This window comes from Periplaneta americana, chromosome 1, assembly GCF_040183065.1.
Source record: "Periplaneta americana isolate PAMFEO1 chromosome 1, P.americana_PAMFEO1_priV1, whole genome shotgun sequence".
Classification (NCBI taxonomy): Eukaryota; Metazoa; Arthropoda; class Insecta; order Blattodea; family Blattidae; genus Periplaneta; species Periplaneta americana.
Genome location: NC_091117.1, coordinates 25,448,389 through 25,472,476, shown reverse-complemented (window position 1 = coordinate 25,472,476; position 24,088 = coordinate 25,448,389). Strand labels below are relative to the sequence as shown.

Below are 24,088 nucleotides of genomic sequence, written 5' to 3'. Positions count from 1 at the left end.
TTGGAACATTTTCCATGGTACAAGATGTTTTGTGTTCAGAGGTACAAGAGTGTGCACGTTTAAACAAATATGACTCCCAAAACTAGAAATTCGAATAAATCATGGAAATTAAAATTTATTACTCATCAGATGATAGGGAACACATCGTACTTGATTGACAGTAACAAAAACAATTTGGTTTTGTGTTAGGAAACATATATAAATGAACAAAATATTTACTTTTGGTACTAAAAAAAATGTTTTGTCCACAGAACTAAGACTTTGCAATAAATCAAACGACCAGAGCTACTTAGTGGTTTTCTCTACAATTTACTTCAGTTTGAGTCCTCTAGGTAACAGCAAAAATTAAAAAAACAAAAAAATGTTCAAAGGTACACTATGCTGAAGGTACAACAGTCTTCCTACTTAATATTGCCCAAGACGTGAAGGAAGCCATCGGCGTGGCTCAGACGATAGGCGCATTTGTTGCTGATCAGGAACTGCGTTCGGGCGTGGATTCGATACCGGCTTAGCCTGACTACCTGATTTGTTTTTTCTTCTTCAGAAGTCTTCAACTGTAATGCTTAATGTCAGGTAACACACAACGAATTCTCGGCCTCATCTCGCCAAATATCATCTCGCTATCACAAATTCCATCGACTCTAAAATAACCTAGTACTTGGTGCAGTGTCGTTAACTAACCAACTAAACAAGTAGTAGAATTCATTCATTCAACGTTCTGCCCAAGGGCAGGTCTTTCACTGCAAACCAGCTTTCTCCAATCTTTTCAATTATTTATATGTTATTCTCTAAATATGTAGATATGTAAGTAAAGTATGTAGAGATTTAGTGATATTTCAAGTTATGTATCCTTATAGAGATGTGCAACTTAGCCTTGACTATCTATTTCAGGAACAACTTGTAGTTTGCGTAAGTAGTAGGTGTATAGTTGTTGCCTCCTAGAATTGTTCGTGTTCACAACCGATAGTTCACCGGTGCATACATACCTTTGTTTAAATGACCCTCTGCTCATACCACGCGACCAACATATAGTATGCTATAGTAAATGTACCATTAGCCTTACGTCCACGAGACCGAAAGCGCCAGGCCTGATTATCATAAGGCAGATTCAGAAAGCAATTGTTGTGCTTAGGTCGGATGACTTGCCAAACGGATGACTACTGCGTTCGTCTCCTGCTCACACTTATCAGGATTTCTGACACCACCATTTTACTCAGTAATGGAAACGATTTTACTGGAAGAGCTGGAGCTCTCAGGATACTATAGGAAAACTACATGGTTACTGAACTAGACTGAATTGATTATAAATGAAAACTCTACTTGATTTATTAGGTATTTACAATATATATATATATATATATATATATATATATATATATATATATATATATATAAGTTACTTACAAGATAGACTATTTCTTGTACTGAGGCTGACGCCATGACGCTATCTTCTGCTTCTTCACCAAAAAGACCTCTCCGTAAGACTCAACTACCCTCCAAAATCTCCTCACCAACACTTTTTATGTTTCCTTATCGGTTTCCCCGCCGGGGTACCAACCACACCATCCACCAGGTGAGATGGACTTAAAACCCGTTTTGATTTTACGTGCTTACAGATGTCGTCTTAAGCAAACATCTATTACATTTAATTCGATTCAGTGCAATAAAGTGATAAGTCGCTTTATTGAGACTACACGTAAGAAAAGAGTTCGAACAATGCGTGATTTAATTTAACCAATTAAAATGCATGCTTTGTTCCATTGGACCAATGCGATTAGTCTAGCAGTGATCCGTGGCGTAAGAATACTTTTATCGTAGGCAGTGATTTACCGCAAGTGCGACCAAACTCTATAACGCTGGCTAAGCATCTATTTACTTCACAAGCTGGGATTGCATTGCGCGTCATAAGACCATGTATTCCGCTGACACTGTTCCTGGACTGTTTGAAATTTGACACTCCATAGGAAATCATGCTACAGGGCGTTCTTAAGCCCTGGGGCATAGCACAATTATAATTTGATAAACATCAGCTGCCTCTGTTTTCGTTTCCAATCATAAACATGTCTTTAGAGAGTGCATGTTGTTTCTAAATGGCCAGGACGCTCTTTTTCCCAGTACAAGGCAGTGTTCGCGATAAACTTCAGTCATTTGTGATGAACAATTTGAGGATGAATCTCATTGCGTGCTGTAATTTTTCAGCAGTTGCCGAGACGGTATAATTTAGAGTACTGCAGGTTGTTTATATTCACATAAAATTATTGAAACATAATTAAATATTTTTCCTTTTTGTCTATTTGATATAATATAATATTGCTTTATTTGATGTTCAGTCTAATTGACATATCACAATTTAAAAAAATTAATGACATTTGCATATGTAAATGATCATTGGTATTATGAAACTTAAGCAAACGTTTTCGCCCTTCGGGCATCATCAGGCATTTTTTTATACAATATCTTGTACATTTTATGTCTTGTTGTGGAATCTGTACAAAGTACTTAAAACACAACCTATAATATAATGTTGGACCAACTATCTGAGATAAACTTGTGATGATTAACGATCTAAAATATAAAATACTGGTATAAAATTAATATATAAATACAATTGTAGCTGACCTGTCTGTCTTATATTTAAATTATGACACATGAAATTGCAAACATGATAAAACTATTTGGTTCCTCTTTAAACTTCATAATAGCTTCCATTAGTTGAATATTTGTTGCGAGTCTTGGTCTCTGGTACATGACTCGTTTTTTGGTGAAGTATTCTGAAATGTATTGATTATTCTAATCAATTTTGGATGGAAAATCTTGTATAATACAAACGATGAAATTGTGATCGGAATACTCACATTTAAGAATGCGTGTGCAGCACTGGGTTATCATGACGACAATTTCACTGAATCAATTACCCAGCTTTATAGCACATAAAAATAAATATTTTCGCAATTTTTCGTACCTAAAATCCGAACCCTAGTTACAGCATGAGAAAATTAATTGTTTCAGAAAGCACAAAATGTATGAGAAGGTATATGTCAATTTCGTGATATTCATTTTCCTCCCTTCCAAAATACGCTTTTGGAGCTTTCTCAAGGACAAGTGAAGGAATTCATACCGACGGAGTATGAGGAAAGGGAATTTTCAGAATACTCAATTTGCTGGCGCGAAGCCTAATGGCCCGCGACACGTTAACCTCTGACCTCTTGGTGAATCCCGACAGAGGCATCTGCAGAAGCCCCTCGCGCGCAGGAGCAGATCTCTGTATACAGACGTAGGTTGACAAAAGATGACACCGGAACCGACCTTTCATGCACCCTTTTTCTCCATCCCTCCCCCCGCCTCCTCACGCGGATGACGTCTGTTTAGCTGTGGGAGGTACTGCATCTGCCATAAGACGGTTTCATATATTTGCGTCCATTTTTATTGTCCCCTGTGGAGCTATCTGCATTTGGTTCCGGACATTACCGGAAACTGCAACCCTTTCATTTTATAACCCTCACCCACAGATTAACGCAATTGTAATAGTCAAATAAAATAGAATTGATCAGTACGATTGTTTGTGGATTATTTATGATGTTTAAAATTTTGAAAAGGTGGCAATGCAGATGTTGCACATTATTGTGTGCCTTTCAATTTCCTTGATCGTAAAGTATTTTTGAGTGAGTCCTACAGGTACCAGAGAGAGGAAAGGTTTCCTTCACAAGATTAATGCAGCCTCGAGACACTCAAGAAATATATTACACACCCCAGGTTTATAGCCGTACTTTAAAGTTGAAAAAGCAACAGCTTGGTCACGTGAGCCCATGTCGTAATTTTTGTAATTAGGGGAATCTGCGGCATAAATTTGGAGGCTATTGTTAGAAGGACGCTGGACGCTCTTGCGAAAGTTGTCAACTGTTTCGTAGTGCAGGTGTCGGAAAAACTTCAACTTGTCGGCTGCTTTTACCTTCGTAATTACGTGTCACACGCTAAGTTTCCATTATAACGTGAGTTATTTTATCGGAAATTAGTTTGAAATATAGCTTTTCATCATCAACGCTTTATATCGATGCTACTTATTTTATTTTTCAAGGTCTTTGCGTATTGTTTCATTGTAGATTAGTTGGCTAGTTGGTAAATAAGTAACCCCATGAATAGAGTTTATTGATGATCCGCCATTTTATTGAATGTAATTGTCCACACCTGTGGAGTAAAGGTCAGTGCGTCTGGCCGCGAAACCAGGTGGCCCGGGTTCGATTCCCGGTCGGGGCAAGTTACCTGGTTGAGCAAATGCTGGGTAACTTTCGGTGCTGGACTCCGAACTCATTTCACCGGCATTATCACCTTCATCTCATTCAGACGCTAAATAACTTAAGATGTTGATAAAGCGTCGTAAAATAACCTGCTAAAATAAAATAAATAAAATTGAATGTAATTACTTATTTGCTGGCTTTTAAGGAACCCGGAGGTTCATTGCCGCCCTCACATAAACCCGCCATTGGTCCCTATCCTGAGCAAGATTAATCCATTCTCTATCATCATATCCCACCATACGTGCTACATGCCCTGCCCATCTCAAACGTCTCGATTTAATGTTCCTAATTATGTCAGGTGAAGAATATAATGCGTGCAGTTCTGTGTTGTGTAACTTTCTCCATTCTCCTGTAACTTCATCACTCTTAGCCCCAAATATTTTCTTAAGCACCTTATTCTCAAACACCCTTGATCTCTGTTCCTCTCTCAAAGTGAGAGTCCAAGTTTCACAACCATACAGAACAACCGGTAATATAACTTTTTTTTTATAAATTGTAACTTTCAGATTTTTCGACAGCAGACTGGATGATAAAAGTTTCTCAACCGAATAATAACAGGCATTTCCCATATTTATTCTGTGTTTAATTCCTCCCGAGTATCATTTATATTTGTTACTGTTGCTCCCAAATATTTGAACTTCTCCACCTCTTCAAAAGATATATTTCCAATTTTTACATTTCCATTTCGTACAATATTCTCGTCACGAGACATAATCATATACTTTGTCTTTTCGGGATTTACTTCCAAACCTATCTCTTTACTTGCTTCCAATAAAATTCCCGTGTTTTCCCTAATCGTTTGTGGATTTTCTCCTAACATATTCACGTCATCCGCATAGACAAGCAGCTGATGTAACCCGTTCAATTCCAAACCCTCTCTGTCTCAAAACCTTATTCCTTTGCTGTGGTCGTGCAAGAGAATCAGTCCATTCCGAGGCTTATTTGAAGGATTCGTAATAAGCTGTTTTTTACGGTGATGGGTTGTTAGCCCTTCGCCCAACCCCCAAGCTGGAGGACCACCTCTCATCGGCTGTCCGCGACTGCTTATTCAATATATTCACAGCTACCCTCCATATCTGGAGGCCGTCTCCTCGATCCGCAACCTGAGGACGCGCCATGCCGTGGTGATAGGGACCCACAATACATGGATTATTATTACATATTCAAGGGGATATTATTTTACTAAAAGGATTAGTAAAGTTGGTGTTATAATATGTTCGATACGTCATCATAGCAACTAAGATGGTTGAAAGCTATGATCTCCCTCTAGGAACATGTGTGACCCACCTGCCCGCCCTAAAAACCGCGGTTTCTCTCATAGAAGAATAAACAAGCAAACAAGGACGAGCCTCATTTAAAGTGTTATGATTGGCTGCGTGAGACGCATTCTATTAGAGCGGTCTCTAGCGAAGTCTTAACATTAATGTTGCGAACGTTTGAAAAGTCATAGCATTCAATGTCATAGTCAGTGTTGGTTGCACGACGGTTGTCAGCCCACTTTGAGGTCTGTGGATACGGAAGGAAATATTGGATCGGTGTCTGGTAGAGTTCCCGGGTAGCTCAGTTGGTAGAATGTTGGTACGTTTAACCAAAGGTCCCGGGTTCGATACCCGGCTCCGGAACAATTTTTCCTTCGAAATTATTCAGTCATAGCATTGTTAATGAAAGGGAATATTGGTTCCTGTCACTTAACTATCCGCTCATCTAACCCAATCTAACCTTGTTAAATTTTGATCCAGAGAAAATACTTATCTTAATTTATTGTAGACTATGAGAAAGTGAACAGCTTCAAATACTTGGGGTGTACTATAAGCAGTAACATGAGCTGCAGCCAGGAAGTCAAAAGGAGGATAGCAATGGCCAAGGAAACTTTTAATAGAAAAGGGAGCATATTCTGCGGATCTTTGGAAAAAGAACTAAGGAAGAGACTAGTGAAGTGCTTTGTGTGGATTATGGCATTGTATGGAGCAGAAACATAGACATTATGACGAAGTGAAGAGAAGCGACTAGAAGCATTTGAAATGTGGATATGGAGAAGAATGGAGCGTTTGAACTGGACAGACGGAATAAGAAATGAAGCTATGTTGGAAAGAGTGGATGAAGAAAGAATGATGCTGAAACTTATCAGGAAAAGAAAAAGGAATTGGTTGGGTCACTGGCTCAGAAGAAAATGCCTGCTGAAGGATGAACTGGAAGGAATGGTGAACGGGAGAAGAGTTCGGGGCAGAAGATATCAGATGATAGACGACATTAAAATATCGATGGCTGAGAACCAGACTGTTCTAAGTCCAACTTTTTATAAGAAAGAAATCTGTGTTTCATTGTGTTCCAGTTCTTCTCTGCATATATGAATCGAACAAAATTGTAAATATTCCTCTCCATAAGGTTGCTATGAAGCTATTCCAAATTGTTTCATGAAGCTTTGAATGTCAGGAGCTTAAAATGGCTCTCCTGAAAAAAAAAAATAGTAAAATGGACTAGGAACAGTCTGGTTCTGGGAAGATTGGATAATGCTGGGTTTGCAGTGAAAGACCTGCCCTTGGGCAGAAAAGTAAGAATGAATGAACGAACCATATGGAAGGAAATGTGTATGGTGAATATTACCAGCACTATTGTACAGTGCACGCTTCTCATTGAATACGCTAACAGACGACTTTTTCGTGCATCGCAGCTTTCATGGTCGTGCGGTGTAAGAAAACGAAGAAAAACGGAGATGAGTCTCCTATAAAGACTGGTTCACAATAAACTGGGAACGAGAACCAGAATGAAAACGAGAAGCAGAGGACGTGAATATGAAAATTTTTGATTCACAATAAACCGAGAATGTAGACGACTATGCATATCGATATGTATGTCAATAACGATATGTAAAGTCTATATTACGCATTCTGATGTTATTTGTATATAATTGACCAATGGCGTTCTCTCATGAGTACAAGGCAGCCTACATAAACACAGGCTAACCAACTTCGAAATTTCAACTGAAACATTTCATTAGGTACGGTACTGTAAATATGCCCATGCATCTTTATTATCACAACCTATTTTAAGTCGACCAGAACGTAAAATAATTAGAGAATAAACATTTGTAATAGATAAAAAGTGAACACAACAGTAGTTATTGAATTGAAGCGTGAATATGTAGTGTGTAATACAACCAATACAGTAATAAAATATGATTCACTTACGATCGATGTTCAAAGATGCAGCTAATCATTTTCTCATCTTTATACGAGGCGCGCCGCTTATCGTAAATGTGAGGATTTCAATATTAGAATCTCATCAAATAAAACTTGCTCCATGATGCGCAGCACAGAACAAAATAATGCATAGGTTATGTCACGGTCTTCTTGCTACAAAATATACGACGACAAAATAGCTTTTAGATGGCAATAGAATGAATCTAGTGGGCTATGATCGGAAACGTGAACGCCAAAGTTGAAACTTGGCCATCTCTCCGTTCCCGATCTCGGGCTCCGGCAAGGTTTTCGTTAATTGTGAATAATAATAATAATAATAATAATAATAATAATAGCCTAATGTGTCCCTTGAAGGGCAAAGGCCTCCTGCTAGAGGGTAGCTCTGTTTCACTAACGCGGTGAGCTACTCCGCGTTAGGTTGTGTCTAGTGTTTCTTTGTCTGGTTGGAGTTGATTTCGCTGTCACTTTGATTAATTTGATTTCACTAACACTTTTATTATATTGAATGCACTTTCACTGAGTCAACTTGGGATGTTGTTTGTGGCTGGCACTGTCTTCATTTGTAGTCGACTTCCAATTGTTCTCCATGTTCCCCTGCTTCTTGCTATTCTGGACCATTGCTGGCCTGCTTGTGTTGTGTAGAAGTCTGCCCACCTCTTCCTTGGTCTGCCTCTGTGCCGGTCTCCTGTCCGCGGGTCCCACATGGTGGCTCTGTATGTCCATCTTTCGTCTTTCATCCGCGCGATGTGGCCTCCCCACTTCCACTTCAATTTGTTTGCTCTTTGTGTGACGTTTGTTGTTGATGCCATTTGGAACAGCGACTCATTGGAAATTCTGTCTCTCATAGTTATTCCCAATATCTTTCGTTCCATTTTCCTTTGTCATATTTCTAGCGCATTCATCTGTCTGCTTGTTGTCGACCATGTTTGGCATCCATAAAGTAGTGTTGGGTAGACGCAGGTTTGTAGTACTTCGAATTTGAGTCTTCTGCTGGTTGTCTTGTCCAGGAGCATGAACTGGAGGGACCAGAAGGATTTCCAAGCTAAGATATTCTTCTTCTTATTTCTTTTTCAGTCTTGTCTTTAAAGGAAATTAGTTGGCCTAAGTATGTGTATTCCGTTGCATATGGTAGCGTTGTTCCGTCAATTGAGATGGGGATTTCATGTCTGTTTGTCATCAGCTGTGTTTTTGTCATGTTCATTGATAGACCTGCGGTTTTGCTTTGTGTACAGAGTTGTTGGAGCATTGACTGTAGTTCATCTGGTTAATTGTGAATGCTCACATTTAAATGTATACATTTCAACAATTTTACCGTTTTCGTTTTCGTTCCGATTCTCGTTTCCGGTTTATTGTGAACCAGCCTTAAGTCTTATGTGGCCTTTAAGATAGCTTGTACATCGATAATCTCTGGGATCTTCTTCTATCAGTAGCGACCTCAAGGAATGCAAGCACTTAGGCTGTTAATCCGAATTGCGTCAATCTAGAGGACTGAAGACGTAATCTAGAGCCGCATGGCTTAATAATCTGTTGCGCAACCGCCGAGGCCGAGGCATGGCAGCTCACTGCATCTGGCTGGTTGGTTTAATCCCCTTCAATTCCTCTGAAGCCAAGGAGCAGTTCCCAGGAGGCATATACACCCAGCTTCATCCGATGCAGGACACAGAAGTGGGATATGTGAGAAACTTTCTTCTTCGTTCGGGTTGTGGGCAAGGAAAGTTTGAAAACTTCTACCACAGACCACATGTTACCAAACGAGTTTCTGTAACAACTTTTAAACTCTTTACATTACTATAGGCTCGGGAATAATTCTATTAACAGGCCTTGCAGATCGGTGCTCACAGTATACAGGGTGATCCGTTTGGGTATGGATAAAATAAAAACACCGTAAAACATTTACTACTGAACTTTATTTGTTGAAACTTTGTGCATACAACACTGAAAGATGGGAGATTCCTTAGAGCTCAACATGACCCCCTCCCCCATTGCACGGTGAGGCAATTCAGCCCATATCCGTTGTAACATAAGAGGGGTGATTTGTTGAAAAGCTTGAGGAATTTTTACTCTCAGATCGCCAATGTTCCTGGGTTTCTGTGGATAGACAATGTCTTTAACAAAACCCCACACGAAGAAGTCAGGAGGGGTTAGATCTGGGGAATTTGGGGACCAAGAGAACCAAAGATAACTGCTTCTCGTACTGGGTTTCGCCTGCGACTTCCTGTATGTTATTTTAAAACACAGAACCTGTTTCTACAAATGTCCCATACCACAACATTATGGAATCGTATTTAGGTACATTATTTGGGGCTAAGAGTGATGAAGTTACAGGAGAATGGAGAAAATTACACAACACAGAACTGCACGCATTGTATTCTTCACCTGACATAATTAGGAACATTAAATCCAGACGTTTGAGACGGGCAGGGCATGTAGTATGTATGGGCGAATCCAGAAATGCATATAGAGTGTTAGTTGGGAGGCCGGAGGTAAAAAGATCTTTAGGGAGGCCGAGACGTAGATGGGAAGATAATATTAAAATGGATTTGAGGGAAGTGGGATATGATGATAGAGAATGGATTAATCTTACTCAGGATAGGGACCAATGGTGGGCTTATGTGAGGGCGGCAATGAACTTCCGGTTTCCTTAAAAGCCAGTAAGTAAGTAAGTAAGTAAGTAAGTAAGTAAGTAAGTAAGTAAGTAAGTAAGTAAGTAAGTATTTAGGTACATTACGCATACCATACTCATGTCGAAATTTCCTTTTGAACTCTTTTAACACTCTTAAATTTAGCATACCAAAGAACACATTGTGCCCGTTGTTGATTTGTAGTGGCCATTTTAATCATTGCGATTTTCATTTGCCCTTTCAGATTATGCGTTGTTGATTGTCATATATGGAAACTCTCATGTTTAATCATAATATAACCAGCAATAAATTTTTCCTACTATCATAATAAAAAAATCCATGGCGCTACAGCCTTTGAAGAGCCAAGACCGACCAGCCGGCTGCTGGCCTCACGTCCACATGCCGAAGCAGAGGTGGATTATCATCCAACCAGAATGGAGGTATCGTGTGGTTAGCACGATGATCCCCCCAGCCGTTACAACTGGTTTGCGAAACCGGATTTTCGCTACCTATCGTGCTCCGTAAGTGCATCACGATGCTGGGTGGGCACTGGTCACATACACTGACCGAAATTTCATGAGAAAATTTCTTCCCCCATGAGGACTCGAACTAGCGCGCATTCCGTAACGCGAGTCCTAGGCGGGATACCTTAGACCGCGACGTCACGGCTCGGAACACTATCATAATAGTTTTATAATAATAAATTAACATTATCCATACCCAAACGTATCAGACTATAGTTCCCGTTCGAAGTATGTGTGCTATTTTTCGGCATTAACGAAATACGCGAAATATTTGCAAACTTATTTGTATTCGTAAAAAAGAAAATTCACGAAATTAATGTAGAAAATGAATTACATTTAACCTAGAACATCACGAAATCATTCATTTCAACGAAATAGCCTCATAATCACGAAATTAATACTTGGAAACATTTTTTGTTCTCGAAATACAAGGTACCGTAATTAAAAAAAGAATGGCGCGAAAGTAAAGCTGATTTATTCATAGCTGAGCGAACATAACACAACTGTATCAAAATGGAAAGACGTATTAACTTCCAAATTTTGCTTGTACGCTACAAAAGCTCGATATGAGCTTCGTTGGTGACACGACAGATGTCGAGACGGTATTCTAGTTCTGTCCAGACTCACGCCAGCATGTCACTGTTTTTGTCATGCGTCTCAGGTCGTTTAGGTTCTGTCGCAGGGAGTGATACTACTAAGTCTTTGGTGTACGCCACATAAAGAAGTCGCGGGTTAAGTCTGGTGATCGCGGAGACCAGAGTGACATGGCGAATCGTATCATGCATGTCCGTTCCAACGTTCAGGTAGGATATTATTGCCAGACTTCGGCCCAGGGTACCGAAACGTATTAAGTTACGAACGCACGGACCACTGTGTTGTGTAGATCGAGGGGAATGAGAGAGTGAGAGTGCAGTTACTCTTTGCCTCAACATGTAAACATTCAGTCACAGTAGAACACAAACAAATGTTCACGTAGATAGGAGGATAACATTAAAATAGATTTGAGGGAGGTGGGATATGGTGGTAGGGACTGGAGTAATATTGCTCAGGATAGGGACCGATAGCGGGCTTATGTGAGGGCGGAAATGAACCTCTGGGTTCTTTAAAATCCATTTGTAAGTAAGTAATTATTATTAGTATGTTCAGTCTCAATTGGTTTACTGGAAAGCCATTCGTATGTTTTTTTTTAAATTGGTTATTTTTTTTGACACTTTAGCATCTGAGTGAGATGAAGGTGATAATCCCAGCGAAATGAGTCCGGGGTCCAGCGCCGAAAGTTACCTAGCATTTGTTCTTTATGGATTGAGAGAAAATCCCGGTAAAAACCTAACCAGGTAATATTTTGCAATTCATTTTGAATAATTTTCAGAAAAGTCTATGATATATAATACGAAATATTTATTTTCAGTGAATGACTTTACTTTGTATATGTGTAAGATACAAGTCCTTATATTACATAATTTAATACTGTATTAACGTTTTCGTCGGTCATGCCGACATCATCAGATACAACTTTTTATGCTGCAATATCATCTCTAATAAGTACATATGTCTCTACAATCAAAATACAATATACATTAATGAGCATAAAACATAATAAAACATATATATTATTTTAATGTACCGAAGTACATATGATATTTCCATGCAGATATTCTGCGTCATCATACGATGAAAGAGTAATGGAACGGAGAAAAATTCTCTCCGGTGTGGCTTAGTGGATAAAGCATCAGCACGTAGAGCTGAAATCCCGGGTTCAAATCCCGGCGCCGGAGAGAATTTTTCTCCGTTCCATTACTCTTTCATCGTATGATGACGCAGAATATCTGCATGGAAATATCATATGTACTTCGGTACATTGAAATAATATATGATATGCGTAAATCACTTCGTGATTTAAGACGGCGCTTATTCCGACGGATCCCGGCCAACTAGTCACTCACAACGAGTGCACCTCAGCACATGTGTGGACTTCGGTCCTACGTTCATAGACATCTATGATGTAGTGCAGAGGGCGGCCACTAGAGGGAACCCAAGAGTTGGAACTTAATCAGAGACAATTCTGTCCGACGCCGGGGTGGTATCCGGTGTGGCTTAGTGGATAAAGCATCAGCACGTAGAGCTGAAAACCCGGGTTCAAATCCCGGCGCCGGAGAGAATTTTTCTCCGTTCCATTACTCTTTCATCCTATAATAAAAACAACATAATTTAGGACATCAATGTATCTCTTTTCTTGTGTAAATATACCCTTACTGTCAATTGATTAAAAACACGTGTGATTACAATGCATGTACAAGTCTTCACTAATAAAATAATAAAACTGAAATCTATATCTATAATATTTCGTATTATACTAACCAGGTAAGTTGTTGCAACCAGGAATTGAACCTTTGCCCGCTCGTTTCACGGTCAGGCATGCCTTCCGTTACTCTATAGCGGTGGACCCATTAGTACGGATCTGCGGTAACAGAAATAAGAAATATAATTCATGTAAGAAAGTACCGGTAACTCTAATCTTCCAGGGAACACCATATCAATGCAAAGCTCCGATCTATTGCTATGCAAGTGACATCAGTATAGTGTGACGTAACTCATTACCGTTGTTAAGCAACTGACGTCATATGTTGAAATTTCCATAATATTTTATTGATTTCACACTGGTGCATAAACATTTCATGTTAGAAGTTTTGGCAGCACTGTCTTACGTAATTTCATTATTAGATCATCAAGGTGTTTGTTGCTGGCATTCCCCCATATATTAAAAGTGTCAAAACATTGTTTGAAATACTTGTTTACATCTGCAAACGAAGTGCTGTGGACATTTATTTTTATGTCCTGACGATTTCTGTTGCTTCAGCAAACACGATGAGAAGTGCTGTCAACAGAAGAGATAGATTCTGAATTGATTTTTGTATATCTTTCTCCACCTTATAGTGTGAAAACGTAGATTCATTTTATTTATGTCTAAGCTTCAGAATGTTAAGTGTTAATTGTGAGAAGATTTGGTTTATTTCCGTAAGCCTTGTAATTTCTGACATTCGTCAAATTGGTGATCAAGTTTGAAGGTGGAAATGGTCCGCTTTACTGAGCTAATTGGCTTGACATCAGTAATGGAACTAAGGAAGGGATTAGACAATGTATGCATTACCTGTTATTTTTAACATTCTGACAAGGGAACGGAAAATAAATCTAAAAAAGAGTAATTATCATTAAACCAGACATATTAGTACTCTACTACATGCTGATGGTCGGGTAGTTATTCAACAAGGCAAAATGATTATATAAACTATAGGAAAACGTTAAACGATTAGATATGAAGAGTCCACTGCAAGAATGATGGCTGTCATTTGGAACACATTTTTCAGGAGAAGCAATTGAAAGTTTGAAATGATTAGCGCTCAAAGCTTAACTGTGATTTTCCGATCATTATTGGACAATGACTATCAGTGTTAATGCCATGTAACTCTCTATGTACAGGGACATCATTTTATTTTTACTTCAATTTTTATTGTACCTGAGTTTTTGAATGTACTTCACTCCCACCCCTTCTACTAGTAGTACTACTAGTACTACATAGTAGCCTTACGGTCACAGTAACAGTACGTTCCAAAAATATGTTCGCGTTTTCCAGTGACGAAAGAGCTTTCAATATTGAATCATTTTCACACAGGTACTGTCATCCATTTGCCTACGTCGTATCCCGGTTTCCCCCACCAGCTTTTATTCGCCAGCTAGTGGGTGGACTGTCTTAGTTCTTTTCTGAGAACATTAATTTCTGTTAGGAATTGGACGTTTACGTAATATTATACAACTGTTTAAAATAAATAAAAGGGCCTCGTTAAGTAATTAACTGTCACGTAATTTCCCCCCTTTCTATGACCCTACGACATAACCACTTGGACGGAGTAATTTTATCTTTTCGGATCGGGCAGAAGTGAAGATTGAATTTATAGTACGTAAGGTACTCTTTTATAGAGTAGATACAGAATTATTTCAACATGAGTTACTAGTACGAAGGACGAAACTGGTAATTGGGATTAGGCACAATAGTCTATAGTGCGATAATATGGACATTAGAACTGAAGCTGTATCGAAATGAACGGCCACCATTTTCAAAAATGTGTTTAAATATCCATATTATGATTATTTTTCAATTTAACTTCATTCTCTATATTGTACGCTAATGTGCTATAGACAGTATAATATACACTGCATAATGAATACGTCCACATGGATAGCTTAATTCGTGAGTAAAAACACTTATTGTTAATACTGTACTGTATTTTGATTAAACAAAAACCTAATGAAAATTATCAAACTCAAAAGCGCGATATTTCCTAGTTTACGTAAATGGATGAACTACTTTTCTTCCCTCCTATACCTAGTAAAGTGATTTGTTTGTATTTTACGCCAGTATCATCGAACTCTAGTCGTGGAAGGGGGTTAGCAAACGGTGTTGATCCAGAGGTATAGTCAGGTTAATATTAAAAATGTTAGAAAAAATAAAATGATGACCCTGTACATTCTATATGTCTTAAGCTATGCATTGACAGTCTTGGTTCATTTTCGACAAGAAAGTGACATCCATCATTCTTGCAGTGGAATCTTCATATGGCAATCTGTATCACTGAAACAGAAGTAAATAACATTAATACAAAATGGTCCAGTAACACTTAAAAGTTAGTGAAATAAAAAAAATTTACACCAGATTAGTTGTTTTCAGTATTCAGGATGTTATATTTACCAGTGGGTTGCTAAAAGGTAGTGATGTGCATTCCATCCACAACCTCTCCTACCCAAATCCCATCCTCACCTTCCCGTGGTGCAACCCGTTTTGAACGAACGAGGCTCTGGGGACCGAGTATCAGCGGTATAACTGAAATGTCATATGCAGAGGAAATGCTGCATAGGTGGGAACCCCACCAATTGTACCTCTCTGGGCTAGCAAACCATTTAGCGTCATTTTCACATTGCTTTCAAGTCTCAACAGAAGCCTCGGATGACAAGGATTGATTATAATAATGACGACACTGGCAAGAACAAGGACAAGACATGGAAAAAAGAAAATATTTAAAAAATTGAAACTTTAAATGTACAGGGCATTTCACACAAAGAAGATCAATTAGATGACATTTTTTTTTGCCAAAAAGAATATTTGAATAGCAGTAATTTCGGAAACTAAAAAGAAATTGAAAGGATCTAAAGAAACTGAAAACTATCTTCAGTTCTATTCTGGTATTGACAGCAAGAGTAGGGCTAGAGCTGGAATCATGATAATGATACATAAACGCTTCAGGCATGTTGTAGATCATTATTATTACTGGAATGAACGAATGATTCAATTACTATTAAAATTGCAAAGAGGTTATCTTACAGTTATTGGCATCTATGCTCCAGTAGAAGGGAAAGAAGAAGAAAATGAATTTTATACTAACTTACAAAAAATTGTCAGTAAAGTTAACATATCAGATATGCTTTTAATCATGGGACATTTTAATGCTAGAGTAGGAAATATAAAAATTGAATAATTTGTAGGTACTCATGGTGAAGAAACATGTAATAATAATGGTAACAGATTAATTTATTTTGTGATGTATAATCAACTCAAAATCATGAATACAATGTTTAAACATAAAGAAAGTCATAAATATATATGGGAAGCTAGAAATTCAAAATCTATCATCGATTATATCATATGTAATTTTCGTTTATCTGACATGGTTATGGATGCCCGAGTTTTTAGAGGCCAGGAATTAGAAACAGATCATTATCTACTAATTAGCCCAGTACATTTAAAACCAAGATGGTTGAGAAATAAAACGCATATGAAAAATGATAATTTACTTAGAGATTTTAGTATTGCTAATCTCTACCGAAATAGAATGAATATTCTTGTAGATCAATTACCCCTTCTTGATAATGTTGAAGATGAATGGTTAAACATGAAACAAATTTTAACACAAGCCGCCAAAGAAAGTTTGGGACAAAAAAGGCGTGGCTTAGAAAGAAAGGATTGCGGCAGTGGGATGATGATATAAGCAAGATAATTGCAGATAAAAAAACAAGCACACAATAAGTTTATCTCAACCAAGAAAGAAGATCACATTGATTATCGTAAGAAACGGGCAATCGCAAAGAGAGAAGTTCGAAAAAAACATAGACAGAACTGGATAAACTTTGTGGCAGACTAAAAAAATATTACTCGGCCTTAACCACAGACTTATAAAATTCTTAAGAAATTAAATTGTGAAGTTAAAGATAATCTAAGAATAAATGTTATTTCACAGGACACTTGGTTACAGTATTTCAACAATAGTAATTTTAATATATGTTTAGATGTACTGTAGAGGTTCTTCCTCACTGCATTGCATTTAAGTTTACAGAATAAAGTACAAAAAGTATGGATGCTAATAGCGTAGACTTGTTATGAATTCTGTCTAAAAAATTGTGAAGATATGTCGTCCATATATTTTCAATTTGACAATTGTCCTTCCCATTGAGATGTCTCTCCAGGTTCTTTGAATTGCGTGAACAGAGTCAAGTTGGAAGTTCGCTTTGCCTGGTAATATATCCAGGGTACGAATATTTGCGGCGCATATTATTTCTATATTTGGCAGTAAGCACGTATGTGAGCAATTTTCCTCACTTATGAACCTCACAAAACCAGGACTAATACCAAGATTATGAGAAGATAATAAACTTGCTATGCTACGTCATGCTGCAGGAAACATAATTTCGCCAGACATAAGAAGATTGGCAAAAAAAAAAAATAATAATAAAAAATAAAAACTTCTGTATAGAAGACAAGTCAGTAATTTAAATTTGTTTCTACAAATGTGCTGTTGATACAATAAGTATATTATTAAGTGTGTAACAGTTACATAGCAATTAATTAGGTAGGCCTCGTTATCTAAAATCTCTAAGATAAAAAATATATACTATGTATATTATTTGTTGCAATCCTATTATTCCATTTTTCCGTATGCACAATGTCCTGTAATTTCTTCCACTTTTGTATTGGTAAGTTTAAAAGAGGAAAACAGTGTTTTTGTATCAGTTGGATTATTAGATAATTATATGAAAATTAATTATAGTCTAGCTATTATCTGAAACTATATGAGTTAAGGAGAAACTATGTTAATTATTTATTGTAGCCTACTATTTTACAATTCTTTGCATTGATTAGAAAGGTACACTGTACAAGACATGTTCTGATGTCTTGTTGTCTAGTAGGGGAGACTCGTTTGATTTGGCAATATTTGTATTTTGACACAGTTTGTAGTTACATATTCTGAAATTATATATTCCTCTATTATGGAATGTGTTTAAACATTAAATCCCAATAAACCTCTGAAAGAAAATTTTACAAATCTAAATTACTTTATACATAACACACTAATAAATAACAAAAGACATGTTTCCAGATTTGGTACTTCATCAGGATAAATTGGCAATAGTACAGGGGTAATTAGGCAATAGGATTAAAAAGTAAATTTTTCAAAATAAAAACATTGGTACTAGGTTTATAAGGCTTAATTTACTGGGACAATAAGTCACTAAACTTCATAAACACAAAACAAAGCAAAAAAAAAAAAAAAGAATTGAATGGATTTTTCCGACCACTCTTATTAATTATATTGAAAGGTTGTCTTCTAATTTCTTTTGCCGATAGCACAAACCCAAGTTCTTGCATTTTGATTACATATGTCACCAGTTTTTGCTCTTCCTCAACGGTTAGAGCTAGGGGTCGTCCTTTCTTGGGAATGACAACGTCATCGGGTTCTGAGGATGCATACAGAAACGTCTTTAAGTTGTTAAATGGCACATTGTACTTCTTAGAATCCCTATAAGTCGACCATCTATCTTTTAAAACACTTCCAACAGCAGCCCGCAAATCAACTTTGGAATATTTTTCAGAATAATGTCCTCGTTTCCTTGGCATATCTGCAACACATCACATACAGTGCTGCATTGAAGACTGTAAAAATCCCTCATACGACCCTACTCTTAAATTTTACTATCGAGTACACATTCTTGTTCAAGGAGAGCAGCAATATATCACTATAAAGTAAAATGGCTAATTCACACTACCCTATAGAAAACATTTTTTGCTAAGAAGAACATAAAAGGAGCTAAGGCCTGATGAGTTATTAACAGAAAATATTAATTATATAAATGGCTTACCTTATGATATAGAATCTCAGCTTTTGATATATAATGCACAAACAAACGTAGGTAATGAACAACATTTTCTTTCCGCCTTTGTATACACACGTCCACACAACCACCACGTCAACAGGGAGTATTCAACATTCTTTCTATTAGTAACAATATCTTCCATTATAATGCGCGGATTCGGATGAAACGAAAACTAAAAGTACAGTCAGATGTTGCACTCTATGAAGGTGTCATTGATTATCTTAAAACTCTGGAGGAAATTTGGCAATAAAATAAATAGAAAAATATTGCCAAATTTGCCGAGTTTCCCCTATGAATGTAACACGTTATCTATTATTTAAAAACAGTTTAATTCATCTTGCAGTGACAGGCCAATATAGTTCACTTTGCTCTCCCCTTCTTATTCTCTGCTGCTGCCTGCAGAATAGATTCATTGCAAGCAGTGAGCACTTGATCGCACGCAGAACCGTCTACGTGCTCTTGACCTTGACATCGCTGGTATATGAAAGGAACCATGCTAGACTACTACAGCTTACGTACAACGATAAGCAAAAAGATTGCACGGCTAGAATATTTCTAAGCTGAAGGATTAAGCATCGCTCATGACCAGCGTCAAAAGCGTCAGTTCACATTAATATTTGCGACCGTATAACGTGTTCGTTTCCCTCTGAAGATTCGAATTCGAATCCTATTGTAATGCTCTTCTTATTTATTTAATGTTTTCTTTAATCTTATTCTGTGTGTCTTGCTCATTATTTCCAACACTATGATAATACGCAATAACGCGATTTAAATCATATGTAGACAGTGGATGCGGGATGACTTAAGGAAAAGTGTAGTTGTTTCGTATCAGAGTATATGGCACGTGCCGCGCCGTCCATCTTTTGTGTATCTGGCGAGTACAGCAGCGTACAAAACGAAGTAACCCGGTCCGTTCATAGTAACATTGCAACGCAATGTGTGCAGTTGTGTTATCCTGCTCAAGTATTTAGTACGAGTTGAATAGTGTAGTGTTGATCCATTCATAATGGCAAAACGTTAAATTCGCTCAGAGATACGAAATGCAATTAAGAAGTATGAGAGTGACATTTTATGTATTAACGAAGACAATATCGTGTGTAATGTATGTAAAATTGAAATAAAAACCAGAACAACTCAGGCTATAGAGAAACATTCCAACAGTACATCGCACAGGAAATGCGTTGAAATGAAATCTGAGGAACCATCATCATCATCATCATCATCATCATCATCATCATCATCATCATCATTTAGTTGTGCGGGTCTAACGATACGTGCAACATGCTACTCAGTACAAATATTCCTCTAAAGAAATTGAGTGATCCCCATATTTTAGAGGTTTTATTCAGAAATTCTCTCGATAAAAAAAACTGTTTAAGCGATAGGCGAAGACGATTCAGCTTCGACAACTTACGAGAATATATCGTCGTTTACTGCAACGTTGGTAATTGCATCAATGATGACGAGAACTGAACCTTGCAAGGTATGTACTACAGTACGCTATTTTTCTTTTCCTTCTGACTGTACGGAGATACAGTAGCATGTTGACGTCGTCTGTTTACGTTTAAAACCTGTTGAGCCAATGGTCTGAATGAAAAAAAAAAACATATAATAAAAGTGCACTTACATTCAACGATAAGTCATCCCGCATCCACTGTCTAATCATATGTATAGCAGATTCTTACTCAGTACTTTCAATATTACATAATCAATACATCTACGAATCGATTTAATCTAAACTAATAGACATGTAGAAGCATACTTTATCATATCTGACGTGCAATTTGTCGTAGCTCATGTAAACCGAGCGTTGGAACTTAATAAATTGAACTCGGGAAATCTCATGCTCACCGTTATGCATCTTAAAAGGTAACTTAGAAAATATGTTTGCTGAAGTGCCAAGTTAAATACTTGTGTTACTTAAGGTGTTGTATAGAGTGATCTGATTATTTTACGCCAGGAAGTAGTCGCGGCTATACAGGATGATTCAGAAGGAGTTACCGCCACTTCGGAGCTTATTTCTGAAGACATTTCGAGCAAAAATGTCTTACAAACATGTGTCCTATTCTCAACATTTTCAAAGTTACACTAATTTCAATTTATTTGTAAAATAGCCTACCTTTTTTTTCTTTAGTTTGAAAGGTAAAAGAATAAATAACAAATAGAGAATGAACTATTCAGAATTATAATGTTTTTAGTTGGCTAGTATTCTGGATATTATAGATTTATTAATTTGTCCTACAGAATAATATCTGTAATATTGACAATTAATATTTGAGGAGAAAAATTCGCTCCGGTGCCGGAGATCGAACCCGGGTCCTTGGTTCTACGTACCAAGCGCTCTGACCACTGAGCTACGCGGAATTTAATCCACAGCACCGGAACGAACCTTCCTCCTTCAATGTTTCCCTTTGTGGCCTGACTCCAAGTTAGGCACATATGTTGACGTATATGTTCAATGTGGTTCAATTTTGCATCCTAATGTACAATCAGCGAATAGGGATTATAAAGAATGGACACAGCGAATTTTCCTGTGTTTTGTTTCTCTGTGTGCGTTTAGTTCCACTTTCAAGCGCTAGAGGTTAGTGTAATCGAGCATACGCTAAGATAATAATTGAGTATAGAGTTGAGACACAGGATCCAAACATCGCCTACCTTATTGCATAATCCAGTAACGCTTTGCTTAAAATAAATTCAAGTTAACAGCTTTTCCTTATTTCTCAGTGGCAAACTAGCTGTAACAATATTTATATTTCAGATATAATAAATTATATTATAAAATAATATAATACATTATAAAATTAAGCATCGAATTCGTTTAATATTTTTATATAATATAATATAATATAATATAATATAATATAATATAATATAATATAATATAATATAATATAATATAATATAATATAATATAATACAATATAGGTATATGGTTTTACTTCTCATAGCAGTTTTGCTTTTCCATTTTCAGTGCTATCAAATCATTACATATTTATTTTTAATTGTTGTTGGGTCAACGTCTCAACTTTCATTATAAAGGACCTCTAGAGTCTAATATTACAGTTAATGACGGGTTTATTATTTTATGGATCCAATTTATTTTATTTGAGTACATGATGTACTTAGATGTATTAATTATGTGTTATATTTCCGCTGCGTCGACTGCTAGCTGGTGTGATGTCAGCGCCAACTCTAGGGAGAAAGCAGAATCTCACGCTCTAGCTGGCTTGAAGTTCGTTGAAATCAGTCCGGCTACATCAAAGATACCGACGCGAAGTGTCCATTCTTTATAATCCCTATTCGCTGGTACAGTCTTAAAGAATATGCAAGAGTGGAGCGATTTCTACCAGTTATGATAAGTGCTTAAAAATAATGTAATTTTGTAGTTAAAAACTGAGGGGGGGGGGAGAAATTTCAGTACGAAGCAACTAAGGAATTCACAACAAATTTTTAGCTTCAGAATACCAGCTAATTAAATACAGTAAATTATACTCCTGAACAGTCCATTCTTTATTTTTAATATTCTTTTACCCTTAAAACTAAAGAAAAAGAGGTATTTTACAACCAGCTTCAAATTAGTGTAACTCTGAAAATACTGAGAACAGGACCCATGTTTATATGATAGTTTTTGCTTACAATGTCTTCAGGAATAAGCTCCTCAGCTGTATGTGAGTAGGCATATACTTTCTAAGGATTAGGAGTAGTTTCCATTGCACATTGTTCTCCGCACATTAAGCCTACTTCTTGCCATGTACGTGCTCTGCAATTAGGTTTATAATAATTGATAGCTTCTCTTCTGGCTTTTCATTATAGTCCTTTCTATTCTTTGTAATATTCCTTCTTATTATTTATATTATTCATTTTTGCAGTTGTATGTCTGCCAGAAATAGAGCATTTATTTCAACAGATGTGTCCGGGCGGTTTGTTCATCACAATCTTTAGATACCCTACGACAGCTGCATGGCCGCCCTAAAATTTGTCTGCACATTGACTGAGGAGTCATTATTTTATTACTGGTAGTGATGAAACGGTGTTAATATTAATGAGATATTGGATTAATGAATTTTTATTTATATATTTTTAGCAATATCTGATTGATATTGCTGACATTGCCAGAAGGATTTCAGATGTTTGTCGTTCAATTTCCGTAATTCGTGAAGACTCAAGTAACCTACTGTACAGTAATATATTAAACAGGGGACGGTATTTTGGCTGATAAAACTTTAAAATATTTCTTAAGGGGACACTGTGGTGAAATAATAATTCTGAAAAATTAAGAAAATCCCTACAGGTGTCACTAATGTCAAAAGACCCTCCTTAAAAATTCACCAGTGTTAAAAATGTGTTCAAATTTCAATGAAATATGAAGACCTTCCTCAAAGAAGGTTGTATATCACATTTTTGGCAATGTTGAGTTTCTGGTGATATAAGGTTGACATCAAAGAACTGACAATTTTTTCTGTTTTCTGTAAAAATCATACAGATGTGTGATATACAATCTTCTTTGAGGGAGATCTTCATATGTAAAACATGGGGTCTAGATTTCAGCATTTCTTGCATGAAATATAAACATTTTCTTATTAATATACTGAAGGTAGTTGATTTTAAATAATATTGCTATCTATTTGTCACTCTGTAATTTGCCAATTATAGTTACATTTTACATTTTTCGCTATGATATCTGTACTGTCTATTGTAATTGGGGTTTCGCCCTCTTATTAAACATAAATAAATAGACAGACAGACAGACAGACAGATAAACAAATAAATAAACAGACAGATAAGTGAATAACTAATAAATAAATAAATTATTAAATAAATAACTAAATAAATAAGTAAATTATTAAATAAATAAATAATGAAATAAATAAATTAATAAATAATGAAATAAATAAATAAACTATTAAATAAATATTCAAATTATTAAATAAATAAATAAATACATTTTTAAATAAATAAATTATTAAATAAATTAAATGAATTGAATAAATAAATAAATAAATAAATAAGTAAATAAATAAATGTATTTATTTATTTATTTTCTTGCCGTGCACTCTCCGATAGCATTGTCCCCATACGCGGTGCAAATGTTTCTGGCCGCCTCCGCTGTTTTCGCCCCTCTATTGAACTCAAAAAGAAGAATATGTCGGAAATGTTCCACTTTCTCCACTTGACATTCCATTTTGTAGCGTCCACTGACTATCTGCAAAAATGAAAACTTCAATAGTAAACTCAAGCAGAACAATCGA

At 36.6% G+C, this 24,088-nt stretch overlaps 1 protein-coding gene and 1 long non-coding RNA gene across 3 annotated transcripts in view; one reads left to right on the top strand and one right to left on the bottom strand.

Annotated features, from left to right (window-relative positions):
* neur (E3 ubiquitin-protein ligase neur) overlaps nt 1-24,088 on the top strand; it is a 591,978-nt gene that overhangs the window by 36,954 nt on the left and 530,936 nt on the right. The gene's annotated exons all lie outside the window — the stretch shown is intronic.
* On the bottom strand, nt 2,315-21,637 carry LOC138691125 (uncharacterized). Its single transcript, XR_011329757.1, has 2 exons — nt 12,999-21,637; nt 2,315-2,771 (listed from the first exon to the last, which is right to left on the bottom strand). It is a non-coding gene; the product is annotated as an uncharacterized lncRNA (long non-coding RNA).